Source organism: Prionailurus viverrinus, chromosome A1 (assembly GCF_022837055.1).
Source record: "Prionailurus viverrinus isolate Anna chromosome A1, UM_Priviv_1.0, whole genome shotgun sequence".
NCBI lineage: Eukaryota > Metazoa > Chordata > Mammalia > Carnivora > Felidae > Prionailurus > Prionailurus viverrinus.
This window is the reverse complement of record NC_062561.1, coordinates 215,183,882-215,204,261: the sequence shown is the minus strand read 5'-3', so window position 1 is coordinate 215,204,261 and position 20,380 is coordinate 215,183,882. Positions and strand designations below refer to the sequence as shown.

The following is a 20,380-nucleotide window of genomic DNA, read 5'->3' as shown; positions in this document are numbered from 1 at the left end:
AAGCGTTCCTCTATTCCCTGCACATTTTCCCCCCTCAGATTTCCTCCTAGTTTTTGTTTTGTTTTTGTTTTTAAATTTCATGCATGTTAAAAACTTTCCTCTAATGTCTGGTCCTGAACTGATCACTTAAAAGCTAACTGGAAAGTCTGCATGTGTGGATGGGGCTCACACCCAGGAATGAATAGTTCCTTCTTACAAAGAAAGACACCTAGAACAGTGTTCTGGAATCTGTAACAAAGCCCTGGCACACGGTAAACTTTCCATTCCTATTTGCCAAATGACTGAATGACATAGGATCTTGCCTGGGGCCCAGGTAGTAGTGATTATTAGAAGCTCCCCAGGTGATCCGAATGTGCATCTGGCCCTGAGCACCTCTGCTGGAGGATTATCTTGCTAAACAGTTTCATTGGAGGACTCCCTCCGGTGGAAGGTCTGGAAGGTCATTCCTCTCAGAGGAAACTAATCAGGTGAAAAGAAATCAGGTGGAAGGAATCGGGTGAGGGGGATAGGTTGGTGGTGGCATTCAGTGAGCCAGATTTGGGAGGGAGACCAGGAGTCCAATATTTGGTACAGAGACTTTGTCTTGTTCCCCGGTTTTTAAAGCGGCACCCCTTCCATTAGCTACCTGTTGTGTCTGAGTCCAGAGTTGCTCTGATTTAGCAGAGCAAACATGACACAGAATGTAGGCAGTCACAAGGGAGCTAGGGCTAAGGAGATTACAGGGGTCTGACCGCTTCAGGCACAGACTCTTAGCAAGCTTTCCTACCTTTGGGACCCTTGTCTGGTGACCCCAATTCCAGAGACTCTCTGCAGCTCTGTGGCATGAATCCCTGCCTACTTCTGTGCTTCCTGCCCTGTCTGCAAAGTCAGTTACTACTGGATGGTCCACTTCCCAGCTTCCAAAATTTGTTGCAACCATTGCTGCTTCAGTTCTCTTGAAGAGTTTAGCGAATCCCTCCCCCCATGCCTAACTCCCCCCATGCTTTACTCTCATTTCAGTCCATCATGTTTACTGGGGAGTGAGTCTCTTTGCCTCATGCCCCAACTTTGTCTTGGAACCCTCCCTGCAGTTCTTTCTGTATTTATCCCCCTCTACTGAAGGTGATACATTACACTAGATACATTAGCATCTTCTCCCTCGTGCTATTAACCATGCTTCTTCGTATGTGTGGAGTATCCAACAGAAGGCATTTTTGAACATGTTTGATGTGATGGCTTACCACAGTTCTATCTGTGGGAATAACTGTACAGCATGTTAACTTTTTTTGAAGTATATTCATTTTCCTTTCCTTCTTTGGTCCTCACCAGAAGCCCACTGAGTGGCTTAGTGGTCATGTGGATTTGGAAGCATCCATTTTCTGAGATGATTAGCACATTCTGGTTGAGGTACCTCCATTCCACATTCAGAGACAAGTGGAGGAAAGAGTCTGTGATTCAAATCTGGGTGATGGGGTGTGAGGGAATGTCCCTTGTGGTGCTTCTAGGGAAGGTTTGCTCATTACTGAGAAAAGGCCACAAACAAATGACCCCTTTGCTTCCTGCATACGTTGCTCCATTCTTAGGCATCTTGTCTCCATTCTTAGGAGGAAGCCAACACACAGGAGACAGCAGATCCCAGAGTGTCCTCAAGAAGCACTAGGCTCTCTCTTGCAGGTCCCATCCTGTGAGAATGATTAATTTCCTCCTCCTTCAAGCCACTTTGAATCAGGGTTTGGTATCGTTTGCTGCCAGACTTTGATACAGGCAGACATTTTTTATGTGTGGTCTCATTCCTAAGAGTGTTAAGGCAGACGGTGGGCTTACCTTACTGAAGTTCTAAGTTGATTCCTCATTCTGGCTCCAAATAGGATTCCTCTCTATTCTATTTTCTGGGCAGATGAAATTAATTTTATTCTCTCTTCAAGCTTCAAAAGAAGGAATAACTGGGGAGACATTTGGTGGGGAAAAGAGCATTCCTTGCTTTGGAGATTGTTAGCTGATCCCAGCGAGAGAACATTCTGGGGCTGTCACAGAAGGGCAGACTGTTCTTAAAATGACAAAGCAATGATGAGACCTCATACATTGCAGCCCATGAGAAGCCAAACACTAGTTTTCATTCACTGTTGTGATTGTGGAGGCTGGCCAAGTCTTGCCTGCACACTTGGTGGTGTTTCCTCTGTCTTCCATCCTTTGTCTTTTGGGGAATCCCAGACTTTGGGAAGCTTTGGAGAAGAAATAAATTCTGAAAGTGCTCAGTGTTGTCAGGAAGACTGAATGCAGGAGAAGGTAGACAGTACCTGTTTTCCCCAATCTGACTCAGGTGGCAATGGCACACTGTCTCTATTTTAAGAGTAGGAAGCCCTCCTAATGTCTTCCATTCCCAGTGTGATGTTAGCCTAAAGAGAAGCCCCTGATTGGACTTAGCATTATACCATCATTGTCCTGTTTGTATCTTTTACTAAACGAAGACTGTAAGGATGAACTTCATATTGTAATACAGATAAGATTCATTGAACACTTACTACTTGCCTGGCACTATAATAAACTTTATATGTATGCGGTAACCTAATCCGCAAAAATGATCTTATGAAGAAGATGCCATTATTATCCTGTTTACAACAGAGATCACTTGAGGCACCCCTTAGTTAGGGAGATTGTTCAAGGTTGTCCAGCTTTTCGGTGCTGAAGCAGAGAGATTCAAATGTTGGCAGTCTGGTACTGGAGGCCATCCTGTGCTATATAACATGTATGCTTTGTGCAATGTATAATTCATCATTATAGCCCAAACACCCTTTCACCATCTGTAGTGTGCAATAGGGATTCAGACATTACCATGAATGAATAAACACCAGGATTTTTCATGTCATTACAGACTCATTAATTTTAATGGCAGTGTATTTGCCCATCGAGTCAAAGGACCATAATTTGTATAACTATTTCCCCAGGGTTAGACATAGTAGTAACATGGGCTAGAATATCTGAGACTGGGACTGTCCTGAGAAATCCCAGGTATGTGGTCACTAATTGGGAGATGACCAGGAGACATTTTTTTTTTTTAACTCTCCTCCCTCCCTCACACATTACTTTTCCCATCTTCTGCCACCCTTAGGAACGATCCTAATCCTCATCTTGTTCCAGATTCCCATTGCCATCAACAGAACTGCGCATAATAGTAAGTGGTGTTATAGAGGCTTTCACACTTCTGGAACCTTTTCTGAAGGTCCCTGTTAGAAGTTAAACGTTAGTTGGCAGGGAATTGCTATAAGAAATGCAGATCCCTGAAATGTCGCCTGCCAAGTGCTGTTTTCCAGGTGGTTTCTCATAACATGTCATTTTGCACTTTTGAGTCCTGAGATAATATATCTGACTCCTTCATTTGTTATTTAAGACTTTTGGCTGACCTCTGGGATTCTTGTTTTAATTGCCAACTGATAGAAAATATAAATGGAAAAATGTGTGTGCAAACTTTGGAGTTTGTTTTTTTATCTTTGAAAATTGGGCTGGTAGGGATAGAAGATTAAGGAAAACTTATGAGACCGTTTTGTCTGGTTAATGGGCTATCTTCTTAACAGTTTCACTTGTTAGGCCCTATGTAAACAAATACACCGTGCGTCAAACAATATGAGCATTATGTACAAGCTATTTGCAGTTGAAGAAGTTTGTTTATATAAATTATATCTGAGGTACACCTCAGATGACCTTGATGTTTAAATTTAGATTAATCTTATGGTGAAACCTTTTTGTACAAGTCATTTTTTTGAAACGTCAAAGATACACTTGTTCCAAATATATTTCAAATGTATATACATGTGTGTGTAATTTAGAAGTGTGTGCACACACATGTTGTGCACCCCTTACCTCCAATTCGTCATCTGCCTTCCTGTGCACCAAGAGGTTTAGTGCTATAAACGACAACATCTGGACTCCCTTGTCTTGTGTCTGGTTGGCTTCAGCCAATGGGAGGCACGGGCAGGGGATCAGAAGGCTGGAGGAGACAGTGTTGGGGTATTTATCCCCCTTGTCACAGAGCCCTCAGCCTTGCAAAGGTTCTGATGATGGCTAATTTGTTCCAGCTCTTGATGGGCAGCTCACTTTCAAGGCTCCAGTTTGCACTGCTTCCTCCCGTTTGCCCTTCAGACCTAAAGGTGATAACGGTTTCCCAGCTTGTTCATTGCTGGCCCCGGGTGCTTCATCCTGCCCACATCTCTCTAAATAGTCCCTACATAAAATTCTCTCTTGTTCAACCCTTTTGAGTGTGCTTTCTCATTCCTGCTGGGTGACCTCATGATATGTATGGTCCTCTCTTTCTCCTACACAATCTTGTCCTCTCAGGCTCTAAAATGCCAGTTACATTTACATGAGTGCGTCTGAATTTGAATTGTCCTGTCCGAGAGTTGCCCTTTCACCCTTGTGTCTGTTTTGTCTTTTCTGTTTGATTACTAGTCCTGGGAGTGAGGCAGGGGCGTGAATTATTCCTCTTTCTTCCTGCAATGCCTAGTACGCTTTTTACATACAGAGGTCACAAACAATTGGCAACTCGAAGTAGAGGAACATAGGAGTACGTGTACATATGTGGTATGTATGTGAGTGTATCTGTGACCATTGATTGTTTTAACCTTTGTTTGTATCCTTACCAGCTTTGGTTCATTTGTTTATTCAGTAAACAAAAATGCCACGTGCCGGTTTATACGCAACACATTATGCTAGGCATGCCTTCATATGGTCTCCTCAGAGTTCATGAAGAGTCATAAAGGGGTTTCATTAGGAACTGAAATAGAATTTCCAAGCTAGAAGGAATCAGAGCTTTCCTAACCTGGATTTATCATTCTAAGGTGCAGCTCAGGCTGAGTGGGTCTGTGCCTTGTTCTGGAGCACAGATAGTAAGTCGTATGGATGACTGGAACTTGGTGCCCCACCTCCCAGCGTCCGCTCCCTTCCCTATCTCCCTCCTGTCACACTGCCTGCTCATCTCCTGGGTGCTTTCTGGTGAAACGAACCTCTACAAGGTGTCCTTTAGAAAGCCTCTCTGTTGCCCCTTATTGCTTCCCTCTGTATGAAAAATGCAAACCAGATAGTCATGCTCTGGGCTTCATAAAAAGGCCCTAATAGGATGCAGACAGAGGATTCTAACCCAGGCTTCAACATCAGCCCCACGTGTAGACAGCTGGGGGAATATTTGGACCAACCCATCACCACTCTTGGATATCTCCCTTCACCAACTGTAAACTCTGGAGCAACGTTTTATGTGAGTGTATGAGGTGTTGGGATTGGGTTGGGAGTGAGTTATGGGCTCGGCAGCTCCCAGAGCCAGAGTCGCAGGCCTCATCTGTAGAAGATGCGATCTGTAAGGCCCCGGCTGCTCACAGAACCATTCTGTGGTTTGCTATTTGGCTCTGTTCCTGTGATGATGGCCCTTTATGAGTCCACTTAACACAAGGACCAGAGTACAGGTATTCTTACAAAATCAAAAACTTTGGCTCTGTTATACTCACCTTAAAGCTGGTTTAAGATGGACAAGAAAAAGCCTTAACAGAAACAAAGCAGATTGGCCAAGATTGGCATCACCCGTGTGTGATAAGATGAATGTAATTAATGTCCCGTCCTCCCTACCTTACCTTCTTTCACATATGCAGGTCAGCAGGGAGGTGGGGAAGATGGGTGTGTGAAGCTGATAAGTTGTTTGCCTTCACCTGTAAGCCTTGGGTTCAAGATTAAGGGAGGAAAAGGCAGAACAGTGTCTTTAGTGACTCCTGCTATTAGCCGGGCTTTAACTAAAGAATCTCACGCCCAGATAAGTGTTAAGTCCATTTTGCAGATTTGGAAACTAAGGCTCAGTAGGGCTGTGACCTACTCAGAATTATGTAGCTAGTATAAAGTAATCTATCACATTTTTAACTCTGTCTCCCCAAATAAACCTTGTCAGTGACATAGTGACGTTCCAAACCCAGCTGGCCCACTTTTCCGCTGAGTGACCTGGGGAGAGTTAACTAGCTTCTCTGCGTTGGTTTTCTCAACTGTAAAGTGGGAATAAGGTGTGCCACTCCCTCTAGTTAGTGGTGACAGCTGAGGTATTGCACGTAGAGTGTTCATCACTGTGTCGGGCACATAACCCTTTAATGAAATTGAGCTCCTGGGCCCCTGGAGCTGGGTTTTGCGGCTCCTGTTTTCTGGGCATGCTTTGTTGTCTGTCAGCTGTTAACGTCCCTGAGCCGTTTCCTTAGTCCTCAAATGAGGCCTAGGTGAAAGGTCCATTTTCTTAATGGAGAAAATCCCAAGGAGAACAAGATAAATCCCCCATCTCTCGTGTTATAACTGTCAAGCTTCCAGAAGTGTGCGGTCTGTGTGTTACTTGAGGATATAACCCACTCAAGTCTACGGCCAGGATGTAGACTTGGTCAGCTGCCCTGGAGGTAGCTTTCTGAATCCAGCCAAATTCCAGCAACACTTCCTCAGTTTGTACCGCTCAGGTTTTCCTCTCTTTCATGACTCACTGTCCCTGTTGTAAAGAAAAACTCTATTTATTGTTTTCATTGATGTTACACACAATACTCTCTGAATACTACTTCACTTCTGGTCACCAAGTGTGTGTGTGTGTGTGTGTGTGTGTGTGTGTGTGTGTATAAAGGTTTCCTCAAACCAAACAATTCTGGGACCCTAGCTGGGTGTCCTCCAATTCAACTGAGTTCAGACACTGTCTACCTGGAGAAAGTGTCAGACTCCACATTTTAAGGGCTCAGTCCCACGAGATCATACCCTTCCCCTCCCCACAATAGTCCAGATGCCAACTGAGGGTCCAAAGTCTGACCAACTGGCTATAAATAGGTTCCCATGACCCCTCCCGTTAGTCATTAGTGTTAATTAATTGGGTTTGATGAATTTGCTAGAGCAGCTCACAAAACTCAGGGAAACAGTTTACAATTAGATTACTGGCTTATTACAAAAGGATAAAACCCAGGAGCAGTCAGATGGAAGATACATGGGGGAAGGGGCTCAGAAGCTCTCTGAACCCCATCCTCTTGTTTTTTTGTGGAGGCTTTGTTACATAAACATGCTTGATTAAATCGTTGGTGGTTGAAAATCTCCAGCCCCTCTCCCCTCCCTGGAGGAGAGGTGGGATTGAAGGTCCCTACCCTCTAATCTGAGTCTGGGTCCCCTGGCAACCAGCCCCCATCCTTAAGGACTTTCCAGAAGTCACCACATTATCCTAAACTCAGATGTGATTGAAAGGGGCTTGTTATGAATAACAAAAGACACCTAGTTCACCTTTATTGCTCTGGAGCTATTTCAGGAACTAAATACTCTGAGGAAAAATGCCCCTGGGGCTCTTATATAAGGAATTACAAGGGTTTTAGAAGCTCTGTGCCAGGAACAGGGAACAAAGACTGAATATTATTTCTTATACTCACAATAATCACACTGTTGTGTATATTCGTCATCATTATCCTCTTTTCTCCTCCTCCCATCCCTCCAACTGAAATTTAAGGGCCGCAGTTAGCATCTTTACAGCTTGGAGTGTTGTCCATTGTTCTTTTCCACTTTGGTCACTGAAATAGGTCCTAGGCAGGGACTCAGTGAAGCTCTCGAGGTATTCAGGCCCTTCTCTAGAATGGTCCAGAAAGTTCTCCCCTTTGCTTACATATAGCCATCTCTGGCTTTCTTTGCCTTTGGTAAGGCCCTTTAGCAGTGCTAGAACTGAGCTCAGAGTCTTGCTGCTGGAGCATCTGAGGACAGAGAGAGGGCGGGTCTCACCCCCTTTGGAGGGCAGTGATGGGATCTGGGGGACGCCACACAGCTGCCCAGGAGTCTCCCCATTGTAGCTAGTCTCCTGTCACCCTGAAAATTATCACATCACAACTGCATAAACCATTTTTAAAAGAAGAAAGAAAAGACAGAAAGCATAGCCCTCCCAGGCTTGCTTGTGTGTCATCTGCCTGTGGGAGAGGCACCTGATTCTGGATCCTCTAGACCTAGCATTTTGGATTACCCTGGAATCCCCCAGTTCTGCCCTGAGAAAGTCCACTTAGGATTCTGTACTGTGTTGCCATGGCTGGCTGCTGAGGAGCAAAGGCAGATGTGAGGAAATACGGAAAATGAAGTTACACGATTTGCCTCGTATGCCCAAATGGAAGACATGGTTCCTTTGCCCCTCAAAGAGTTATGATCAGAAATGAGGGAGCTGCCTTAAATTTAAGCCCACAAACTGTCTCATGCTATGGGAAGATCTCACAGTTATTTTATTTTGAACATCAAAATATTGTTGAGGGAACACACAGCCTGAAATGACCTTTGTCAGTGCTGGTTTTAGATGCTTATACAGGTCAACAGAGGAGGTCATATTTAAAAAAAAAAAAAAGTTAAAAAAAATCTAGTAATATTTTTGGGCATCTGACCTCTCAATAACAAGTGTTGGATTTCTTTGTAAACAAGACTTTTAAAGATCATTTAAAAATGGAACAAGTTAAGAACCTTCTCCAGATCACATCACACGAAGGGGATAGTAGAAGAGACTCAAAATGTAGCCATGCTCATAGGAAGGTGTAAAAGTGCCAGTGCCACTGAAGACTTTGAATAAATGTTTTTCTAAAGTGTAAGGAAACCAGAAATATTTCTAAATTAGCACTGACTTGTATGCTCATGTAATATTTACATATATATTTATGCATATACAATTATGTACATTACACATCATTAAATAGCTTTTTTTTAAATAGCTTTAAAAAAAGACATTTTTAATATCTTGGAATGTTTACATCTAATGATAGAGATTTTTTTCATTTACGTCATTACATTTATCTAACAAATCCCCCCCCCCCCATTTTTTTAAACTGTCTTCTGATTGGGACAGTAGGGGATCACTTATGTTTGAGTCACCTTATTTAGCTGAGATGTCTTGCTCACCTGTAACTCTATAGGAAATGCTAACTGATGTCAAGAAGTATATTTGTAATATATTGTTTTGTCCTCTTGAATCATTGTTTCAATAACTTGATTTTTTTTAAGTTCATTTGTTTTGAGAGAGACAGAACATGAGCAGGGGAGGGGCAGAGATAAAGGGGGGAGAGAGAATCCCAAGCAGACTCCAAGCTGTCAACAGAGAGCCCGACGTAGGGCTTGAACTCACCGTGAGATCGCGACCTGAGCCCACATTAGGAGCCAGTCACTTAACTGACTGTGCCACCCAGACGCCCCTCAATAACTTTATTCTTGTTTTTACTTGAACTCTCTTGGTTTGCAAATGCCAAACCAACATAAAATAAAGTGAACAGAAATGCAAAATATTAAAATGGCTCAAATTTTAGTATCTTCTTTAAAATCAGTAAGGGATCTAAACTGGGAAAGGGGTATAACTTCTACTTAAGGGTCCTTCTGTCTAGACATGTGGCATTTGGAGGTGCATTGAGCAGATGAAGAGGAGTGTGGACTTTTGTAGAAAGCTAGAGCACTTAACACTATAGATGACCATGTGAGCAGAGCTGAGAGCCCGTTGGTGGAGAAGTAGTCTATAGAGCAGTCAGTCTTGGGCAGCCTGTCAACTTGTGGTTTTGGTGAAACAAACAAGGAAAGTTCCCTTCAGGAAAAATCACAGGCACAGGAAGAACAGACCTCACTCCTCTGGCCCTTTTTCATCCACCACATGAGAGTATGGATGTGGGTCCTCCCCACAGAGCCTCAGGCCAACAAGCAATCACAGGCCAATAGGGAAATTTCCACTCAGAAAAAACAACATTTCCAACAAGAAGCCACCTTACAAAGAACTTTGTCTTCTCTTGAGATACATTTTCCTAGAAAGTAAACACAAGATGTATTTAATTTCAATATGTTGCTGTTAACTGGTGTTATCATAATTCCATCCCTCCCCCAAAGCATGCTTTTCTCCCCTTTAAAAAATGTTACAGAAATTGGGGACCATTTCAGTTGCTGAAAAAGCAAGGTTGCCCCCAAACTTGCAATGTTGGGTATTAGTCAAGGTTCTCCAGAGAAACAGAATGGGAAGGAGAGATATATGTGTATGGGGGGGGGGGGGGTGTTATTTTAAGAAATTGGCTCATGAGATTGTAGGGGCTGGCAAGTTTGAAATCCGTAGGGCAAGCCAGCATGCTGGAAATTCAGGCAGGGTTTCTATGTTGCAATCTTGAGAATAATCCTTTCTCCTTTGGGAAACCTCAATTGGATGAGGCCCACCCTCCTTATGGAGAGTAATCTGTTTCATGAAAAAAGTTTACTGATTGAAATGTTGATCACATATAAAAAATACCTTCACAGCATCATCTAGACTGGTGTTTGACCAAACATCTGGGTACCATAGTTTAGCCAAGTTGACACACAAATTAATCATCACAGTTGGGATCGATAACTGCATTTATGTCTCCCCTATTTATGTACTGTATTTTGAAGTTAAGAATAAGATTATAGATAATCAAGAAAATACTCTGTGGGTTGATAGGGAAGTTTATGAAGAAAATCTAAATTTAACATTTGAGTTTTGAGAATCCTTTCTTAAAAAAACGTAAAAGATATAGAACATGCAAAAAATAATCTAGCAAACATCCATCCATATTCCTGCCCCTCAGATTTAACAGCTATTAGTATTTTTCCATATTTGCTCTAAGGGCTTTGTTTAAACAAAGCCAAAAGTCATAAGTAAAGTTCCTGTAGCCTTTCCCCATATTTTCTTCCAGTTTAATACATATCCTTCGAGCCTAAGTTTTAGATTCAACTGCTCTAATTTACACATATGCATCTTAATGTGTGTGGTTTAAAAAAAAAAAAATTCATTTATTTTGAGAGAGAAAAGGGGAGAGAGAGAGAATCCCGAGCAGGCTTCCCGCTGTCAGCACCAAGCCTGGCACAGCTCAGTCCAGTCTCACGGATGGTCAGATCATGACCTGAGCCAAAATCAACAATTGGACACTCAACCGAGTAAGCCCCTATGTGCCCCTTAACGTGTATTTTTTTAATTTTTTTTTTTTTAACACTTATTCATTTTTGAAAGGCAGAGAGAGAGCATGAACGGGGGAGGGTCAGAGAGAGAGGGAGACACAGAAACAGAAGCAGGCTCCAGGCTCTGAGCTGTCAGCACAGAGCCCGATGCGGGGCTTGTACTCACGGACCATGAGATCATGACCTGAGCTGAAGTCGGCCACTTAACCGAGTGAGCCACTCAAAGCCCCAACGTGTATTTTAATTGACATAAATGGCATCCTGTTACATCTTGCTTTTTCTACTTTTTATATTTTTTTGAGATCTGGCCACGGTAATAGAACCATTCATTTCAACTGCCTTTTCTGTTTTAAGAACATACTCTACCTCTCCTATGTTTTTCATTCAGTAATTTTTCATATTTAGGTGGGTGTTGTTTTTACACTTTCATGTGGAAAATGTACAATTCGATCTTCACCTCAGTCTAAGGAGAAAGACAGATTTAAGATGGGTTAAAAATAAATTTCAAATGGATTGCAAATCTAGCAGTGATTAGTGCTCTCACCCCACATATATAGTCCCTAAGAATAACTATAGGTAGGTCAGTGTCAGCCTCTGTCTTCCGTTCTGATACTTTGTCTATTCCTACCTAAGTCGATATACATTGTTTTAATTACATTGTTTTAATTTCTAATGTGTTTTCGGGTAATCCACCCTCTTTGTACTTTTTCAGAATTGTCATAGTTATTCTCAGTTCTGTACTCTCCCATATAAATGATAAAATATTTTTCAAGTTTCCTAAAAATTCTTGTTGACATCTTTCGCTGAAATTATTAATTGGGAAACACATCTTTAAAATGTTGTCTTTCTCTGTAGACAAGGTTTATCCATTAATCCAAATCATCTTTTATATCCTTCAATAAAGTTTTATAATTCCTTACAAAGCAACATTAGTTGCTTTCAGATTTATGTTTCTTGCTAGTTTGTATTAGTATGGAAGCTGATTTTTTTTCTTCCTATATTCTCGATACTGCTGGTATAAAGGAATGCTATGGATCTTTGAATTTGGATTTTTGTTACCAATGTTGCAGCATTTCCTATTCTAACTGTTTGGAGATTGGCCTTGATAATTAAAGATAAAAAACTGATTACAGGTCTTCACTACCATTCTGAATAATTTCATAATTACATTGTCCACCCCTGAGCATAGTGAATACAAAGGACCTTGACTCTGAATTCGGGCTGTATGTCAAGGGACATAAAGGTGAAAACATAGAGTGGGCCACCAGTTTCGAGTGGTGACCAGCTATGGCCTCAAATTCAATTCTTACAACATTTTAATGTAAATGCAGCTTTTCAGACTGTTGAGTTCTCATGCCAGACTGCCCAGTTTCTTGCATTATCACATCCAAATGATGTTGGAAGCTGTGCCTCAGATTTCTTTAAATTGGAGGTAACAGTATTATCTATTTGTGGTGGATCGTGAGGCACTAATGAGTTATTGCAAATACCTGGCCTAGTTGAAGTTTTTAATAAACGTTAACTATTATTATGAGATATCCTTACTGAATTTTTTATCTTCAGGTATTTCGAAATCTTTCAGATGTGTAGCATAGGATTGGTGTTAGTTTAGACTTAGTAGTGCTTTATCAGAATGTTGACCTTTTCTCCTTTATAACTTGCTTTAAAACACTTTGCTGTGTTCACTGTAACCCTATCACTTCTGGTAAGACCGTGCTAGTATCATCATGCAGGTCTCTGGGCCCCTCCTCTATTCACTGGAAGTGCTATCTGGCCCATGCCTCCCACACTGGCCTTTTTTCTTGTTCCCACACGAATAGCTCCTTTCCTTCCCAGTGTCCCCATCACCCATCTTGACTTCCTAGAATTTTGGTCTAAAGCACTGTTCTCTTTATCTGACCCTCAGAAGAACACAGACAGTCTGGAAACCCTGAATGGCATTGCTTGCTGTAAGGTTTCTGGGCCCCTAGTGATTGAAGGGCCTCCACTTATTTTGCAATTTGGTGGAAAATAGCTAACCCGGTGTCTTAAATATCTGCTGTTGTATACCCTGCTGTCGCTGCCTGCCCACGGTAGAAATGTGGCCCTGTGCGGTGATGAAGGTGGACACTTCATCACAGTACTGAAGGTACTACTTGGACTATGACATTGACATGATTACTCCGCTGGGGGTGGCCAGCCATTTTTTTATACTCTAAGTCCTGTTGGTGCCGGAGTGCTCAGATAGGTATTAAGAATTGACATTTCTCCTCAAGTATGACCAAGTTGTCATGCGCTCTATTTTAGAGTGCAAAGGCTGGAGTTGAGAGCATCTGTAGTCATTCTGAGAGCTTTCTTCTAAGTCTCTTCTTAGCGGGGGATAGAAAAGTACACAGCGTGAGGAATCACCAGATCAATTTTAGCAAGAGGCAAACCTGGTTGCTCTTTCATGCTTGCATTTTATTTGTTGGCTCCTTCTCTTCCAGCCTCTCCAACTTTCAGAGCTTCAGAGATCTGCGAGGATCCGGGATTTTCTTTCTTCTCAAAGCAGATTTTAAATGTTTTTCTGCATAGCACTTCTCTTTATCTTCAGCATCTTTGTTAAATACAGTAAATCTTGATTCTTTTCTGAGATGAAAAGAAGGGTGCTTTCAGTGACCAAGCTGATCTGGGTGTGATTCAATCCCTGGATCTGACGTTGACTCCACCAAAGGTGGGCTTCTAGACGACTCACGCTTTCTCTAGCAACACCTGACTTTGAAAGACCAGAGTAATGTGGGCATTTTTATTTATGATTTGTACTAAAGTCCATGGAGGTTAGTCCTGCTTTGGCCAATTTGATGACACAGATTGTTCTATTATTATTTACATCTTTTAGGATGCATCCAAATTTTGCAACACACAAATTGCCTGTGTCCAACATTCTCCTATACAGTGCATTTCATCCTGTGTTAGTTACCATGCTTATGAATGCGTAGGAAGCAAATATGTTTGAAATTCTATGAACAGAATGTTTTTTCTTTTTTGCTTTTCCACAGCGGCTTTAGCCAGTATTCTCATTGGCAGAGATCAGAACTTGATCTGCAGAAACCCTATTTTGATTGGCTATAGGGCTTTCGTAACCCTGTAGCTAAATACCAATGTATGAAATGGTTATTGTTCCCTGGAGTGGTGGGCCTGGGCCAGAACACATTCTTTGTGATTGCCTGGGAGGTGGATGTAAGTGTCTCCACAGCCAAGTCAAGTAAATAGGAGCTCCTATAACCTCAGACACAGAGATAGAAAGGTAGCCCTCTGGCTCTGGTTTTTTGTTTTTTGTTGCGTTTTGTTTTGTTTTCTTTGTTCTGTTTTGGTTTTTTTTCCTTCTGGCTATGGTTTGGGACTGGGATTTCTAATCAGCCAGTTGACATTTAACTGAAGGTTCTCCATCACTCTGCCCCTGTGTGGTCAAAGAGTTTTAAGACCCACATCTAATATTTGCCATTACGATTGGATTTGACTTGCTCTATAAATTAGGGTTATTCTCTCAGGAGTGTATTTTTAATAATTATGAGCTGGCTTATCTCGTCCCATTTCCTCATATTCGAGAGTGTTTAGTCTACTCTCTCCCCTCATTCTGGACGTGCAAAAACCCATCCTACAAGTTGATGGCTTTGCAGACCTGATACGTGGTGAAAACAAAGTCCATTGATTCCATGTGTGTGGCATTGCTAAGCAACATACATTCATCAACACTAAACCTGGAAACCTAAGAGGTGCAGGCCCTATTCCTGTGTCCACTTTATAGAAGAGGAACTTGAGACTTGGGTCCTATAATTGCTTAACCTCCTCAAGGTTATTATCTCAAGTCAGTAATTAGGACAGCAGATGAGAGAAAGACCCCACACTAGAATGGCTGACTCCATCTCCACGAGGTTTTTGAAAGGGGCCTTGAAGCTCTAGATGTCCTTAAAAACAGGCATAACAACCAGAAACCTAAAGAATTCCATAAATAGGGAGGAGGAGGAGAGTGGTCGTAGGTTCTCAGCAGTATTGCTTTCAGTTATTCCATTTGGATTTTCATGACCCTGGTAGTCCTTCTTACATCTCACTTTTTAGGCCACCTGCTAATGGGTGGCTGTCCTAGCAGACGTTACATTGAGAAGTGCAGTTGAAATTTCTTACAAGAGCAGATTGGATCATTCTTTGCTTGTTTTTAGCTATAGTGAATGGTTTTGGAGGTGAGCATTTTTTTGACACCTGTAATTTGACAGGCCTAGTTCTGGGTTTTAGAGATCCAGAAGAGAAGGACAGATAGGATTCCTTGCTCTCATTTCGCTTATGTTCTAGTGGGGAGAAACAGGAAGTTGACACAGTAGTATACAACTGGAAAGCAATGATAAGTGTCTTTTTAAGTTGAGTTTTTGAGTGAAATTTTATTTCACTGTTTATTTTATTAGCATGTTACTTTCTTTGATGGGAGAAAAGTACACGAATCAAATGCTGAATAGCTGTGTTTTGTTGTCATAGCAAATTGTAATGAAACTAGACTCTATACTTTAAAGACTGTACTGGGTTCCTAGAACCAGAGTAGAGCTTAGTTCTGGTCTTACTTCTGTTAGGAGACCTTGAACTCCTCCCTCCAGCAGCCTTATCCTGCATTTCTTCATTTGTTACATGAGGGAATTGGACTGAATCTGTGATTTCAACCTCTGGGAAGCTCTGAGGAGTCCCTCAAAATGAGAGTTGGGAGTTGGGGGGGGGGGGTTGGTAGGACCTTCAGAGGCTGGTTTATCCTCAACCAGAGAAGTTTGGCTGTTGTCTGTCTGTTACTGGGGGTTCCCCTGGATGGGAGGAAGGAATTTATCACTGAAAAGAACAATTTGGACATCGCTGTGTTGTGCATAGGAAACCACCCTGTTTGTGGGAAAATTCCAGGAGCAAAACTTTAAAAAGACTGAGAGAAATGTGTAAAACATCTATAACAGACAGATTGTCAGAATATGTAAAAACCTGTAAGTTACGAGGGGAAAGTAAATGACCCAAAAGAAAAATGGGCAGAGGAATGGCAAATCACAGAAGAGAAAATGCAAATGGCCAATAAACATGAGACAAAATGCTTAATCTCTCCAATGGAAAGCAGTGGGATTTCTTTGTTTCTAATACTGTCCACCATCCATTCTGGATCGTGTCCCATTTAAGGTGAGGCTTAGGCAAAAATGAAGAGAATGATGGAATCAGGTGTGGGAAGGTTAGGGAAAGGAGTGCTGACATACTGTGAGGAGGGGGGGTGAGCCGCAGCTGTTCTGTCACATTACACATAAGCTGTGACCCATAGCTTTCACCTCTAGAGTTGTATTCTAGCAAAATACTTGCATCTAAATGTCTAGTCACTCCAGAACTGTTTGAAATGGGGGGAAATGCAAATTAAACATCCATACAAGAGTGACTAAATAAAACACAGTCCACATCGTGCAAAACTATGTGGCAGTTTCAGAGAAGGAAGTGGGTCTCTTTGTGTAGATAGAATGAACTCTAAAACATATCATTAAATGAAGAGAAAACACAGTGTAGAGTGGCAGGTACAATATGTAGCCAATTAAGTAAAGCAATATATATTTTTTGCCCTATATGAATATAACAGTATGTAAATGCTGCATCCAGAAGGTCTAGATGAAAAACAGAAAACAGTGGTTATTTGGGGGAAGGAGAGTGGAATTAAAGAGGAAATTAAGGCTTATCTATATAACTTGGGTAAAATGCAGAAAGAATGTATCCATACAGACCTTAAGCAATTAACACATTTGTTGAAAGCCTGTCACTGTACAAGATGACCTCTGAGACGGGTAGCGGCTCAGAAGTTTGGTTTCGTTTGCCCTGCCATTGCCAAGTTGTTGCTGTGCCTCCCGTGGGCCTCTTCCTTCCCTGCCCCTCCTTCTTCCTCCCAGCTTGCTGAGCCTGTTGCCCCCACTCCCTTCCTCCCTCCTCCCTCGTTGAGGATTTGCCAGCTGAAGAAATTCCTCCCTTTGCCCTTTCACCCTTCTGAGAACTGTGGGCTGGCAGAGGACCAGCAAACTCCCTGCAGGAAACTGCTTCTGTGAACGATGTTGTAGATGGAGCGTGGGCCCTCTGCCATGTCTCGGGTCCTTTGCCACGTCCCTGGTCCTCGTGCCCAGGGTGGAATTCAGTTCTTGCATTAGGACCAATTGACTCCACACACCAGGCCCAGAAGGACTAATGCTTCAAGTAGATTCTGTCAATGTCATTGAATGTCTACTGGGTGCGAGACTTTGTGCCAGGCTGTAGGCTTATGAGTTCTTGGATGAGTATAGCGTCTCTCTGCCTAGTTCCTAAAGTTTTGATAGGAGCTGGACTCATTGTTTCTTTTGGTTTCTGTATATTGACCACTCTGATATGTTCTAGAAATCCTACAAGCCTGTTGCAGAGTGCATGCTAAATAGTCCAAAACACAGATACAGATTCTTAGAGTAAGAATTGTATTAGGAAAACCACTCTTGCCTCGGAAATGCTTGGAGTGAATTTGGTGCCCTGGAGATTCTCAGAGGAGGGACTTCAGGTGTTAGTGGAGGGGATCACATTATGAGTTTGCGAGTTTTCACTCATCTACACACTGTATTCTGTTTCATTATGCTTTTTGAGGTTTAGAGGCTGACCTGAGGATCGAGGATGCTATCGAGATGGCAGCTCTTCCGATAGGAACTGTTTTAACAGCAGAAAAGTACCACGCCTGAGATCCGGGAGTCTGCTTGCCTTATCTTGCTGTGCATATCGCCAGTTGCCTGTTGTTCTTGTGGAACAATGGGACTAATTTTCCATAGGAATCTTTGAAAATTGAGCATAGCTACCCAGAGAACTGTCAATTAGGAAGACAAAGTTGAGATCACCACCAGCACAAATGCAGAGGGTTGCATGTGCACACACTCTTATTTCAGAACTTTCTCTTCTCTTTGGTTTCAACCATCAGTTTTCTTAGGTTTTTTTTTTTTTTTTAAAGCTTTTTCTAAAGGAAAAATAAAATAGATTGGCCTACTGGGGGCCACACAGAGCTCTGAAAGGCTGCTTAGCTAAGGGCAGTGAAAGTGGGGTTAACCTCAAACACAGGCTGCTGTTCGGGGCCACATCAGAGGGAAACAGCTCTATTTTCCAAGCCTGGGTTTCAGGGGTGCCGCCGTTTTGGTCCATTTAGAGTACTGGGATTTCGAAGGAGCAGCTGATGCCCATGGACCGTTTCCTAAACAAGAAAATAGGGTTGGGTTGCTCAAGACCAAATATTAGGTTTTTTGAGGTAGTGGTCTTCTGTTAACTGCTAACTTGCTGGTTTATACTCTCCAAGGCATGTTAAATTATTTTAGGGGTTGGGGGTATTTCTCCAAGCATTTCTATAATAATTGGCACTCAGTGTAGTAACAACCAACTGTTGATTATATAGATTTTCTTAACACTAAATCATTCACTGAGAGAAGTCAATAGCTTAACTGATTTTAATTGACTGCTATTTGGAAATCTTTATGGTAAATACTCTGAAGGATAGGAAGATGAACAGAGATACCATCAGTCTGGGATCACACACACATGCACACACACACACACACACACGCACACACACATACACACACTCACACACACAAGGCCTAGGACCCCACCATTTGGGAGAGCAGTCCCATTGGATGATGGGTAAACAAATGTTGGGCAGAACAGAGGTGTCTAGCATCAAGATACCCCAATGCATGGAACCAGGAAAATCTCTAGACCAACCTCTCTCTGCTTCTCAGTTTCTCCTTCCTCTGTTTGCTTGCTTCTCCTCCCCATTTCCCCCAATCACATACATTTCGTGAATTGTTCTATTGTTTTTCTTTGGAAAGATTTATACATTTGTACAGAAAATCCCAGAGCCTTTTCCTCTTAATGCTATAAAGTTGCCTTTAATGAGGCATTTGGAAGGCCACCCAGCCACTTGAAATCTGAAGTGTCACACTGAAGGATTGTTACCAACAAGTATTTACATTGGAGCCATGGTATTACTTTCCCTTGGCAATTGATTAATTTACTGCAAGAGCCAATAAATCCTTGGCCAGTGAAAAACAGATCGGAGGGGAGGAGCTTCTGTTTCAGGCCATTTTCTTTAGGAATGGAGGATTGTGTCCATTGGTGTTGTTAAATAGCTGGAGTTGGCCATTTGAGGGCGCTGTAAGGACAGTCCTGTCAGGTGGGAAGCAGTGAAAGTGACTGGGTCTCCCTAGTCCCTGGATTTGCACAAACCTAACACTTCTATTGAGAGAATGTTTGAAAATGCACTTTCTTGAAAGTAGGACTGTGTAAATAATTGATTAGGTCTGAAGGAGTGATCTGAGTATAACAGGCAGGGGAGCTGTGGGACAACTGTCCCCCATTGGCCTGTGCCTGTTTTATGTGTTGGGAACAAAAACTCTGCTGCTTTCTTTGGGAGAGAGCCTAGTTGTGGCCCTACTGTGTCAACACAAAGGGCTTCTCTCTTTGTAGGCATTAAAATACATGTGGACCATTGCCTTCCTGAGTATTTGACAGGGCTGGGATGTTCTTTTCTGTTTCTTGTTTTGTTTTGTTTTTGTGTTTTATTGTTGTTTTGGTTTTTTGGGTTTTTTGTTTTTTTGAGAAATCCAAAAGAGGCTATAGAGCAGTGGTGTCCAGTAGAATTTTCTCGATGATGGCAGTGTTCTCTATCTTTGGCGGCCAGTATGATAGCCAGTAGCCACATGTGGCTATTGAACCCTTGGAATGTGTGACTGAAGAATTGAATTTTTAATTTTAACGTAAGTTTAAATAGCCACATGTGATGAGTGGGTATCGTTGGATAGTGCAGTTCCAGGGGGCTTTTATGCTTTTTCTGTAAGAACTCCTGAGTTAATCCCCTTTGACATTCATAGGCTGCTTGAGAGGGGTGGAGGTTTTTGGTAGGTAGCCTATTCCCAGTAGGGAAAATGAAGAAACCAGGACCCAGAGAAGCCAAAGGATGGGTTCGTTGACCAGTAAAACAGCAGAGCTGGGACTAGGGCCAGGGCCCCTCTGCCTTGACTCCCATCTCTAACAGCCCCTCAGAGCCCAGATGTTAATTAGAAGTATGACTTAGCAGGGGACCCTAACCACAAAAGGAAGGCTTGCTGAACATCTGGAATCTTGGCTGTGGGCTGTGTATTTAATCTTCTCCTTTAAAATCAAACAGGCGTAATAAGCAGCGGGATTTGAGGAAGCCCTCTGGGCCCTTAAATCCAAGGAGGAGTTTCTCTGGAACCAGAGGAAATGGGCCAGACAGGTGAAGTCCTCCCCTCCCCTCTGGCCCCCTTTATGTGGCTCTGTCTGTGACAATTAAAAGTGGGAAAGGACCCGAGGAGACTTGTGGTTCTAGTTTCCTATCCTTAATGTGCTGTAAAAAGGCCAGACCCCAAGACAAATGGCATACACTTGGATAATCCTGATTTTATCAGTGCTTCTGGCAACCGTATTA

The 20,380-nt window shown here is 42.4% G+C and overlaps 1 protein-coding gene across 3 annotated transcripts in view; it reads left to right on the top strand.

Annotated features, from left to right (window-relative positions):
- PDZD2 (PDZ domain containing 2) overlaps positions 1 to 20,380 on the top strand; it is a 233,994-nt gene that overhangs the window by 45,729 nt on the left and 167,885 nt on the right. The window lies entirely within an intron of this gene.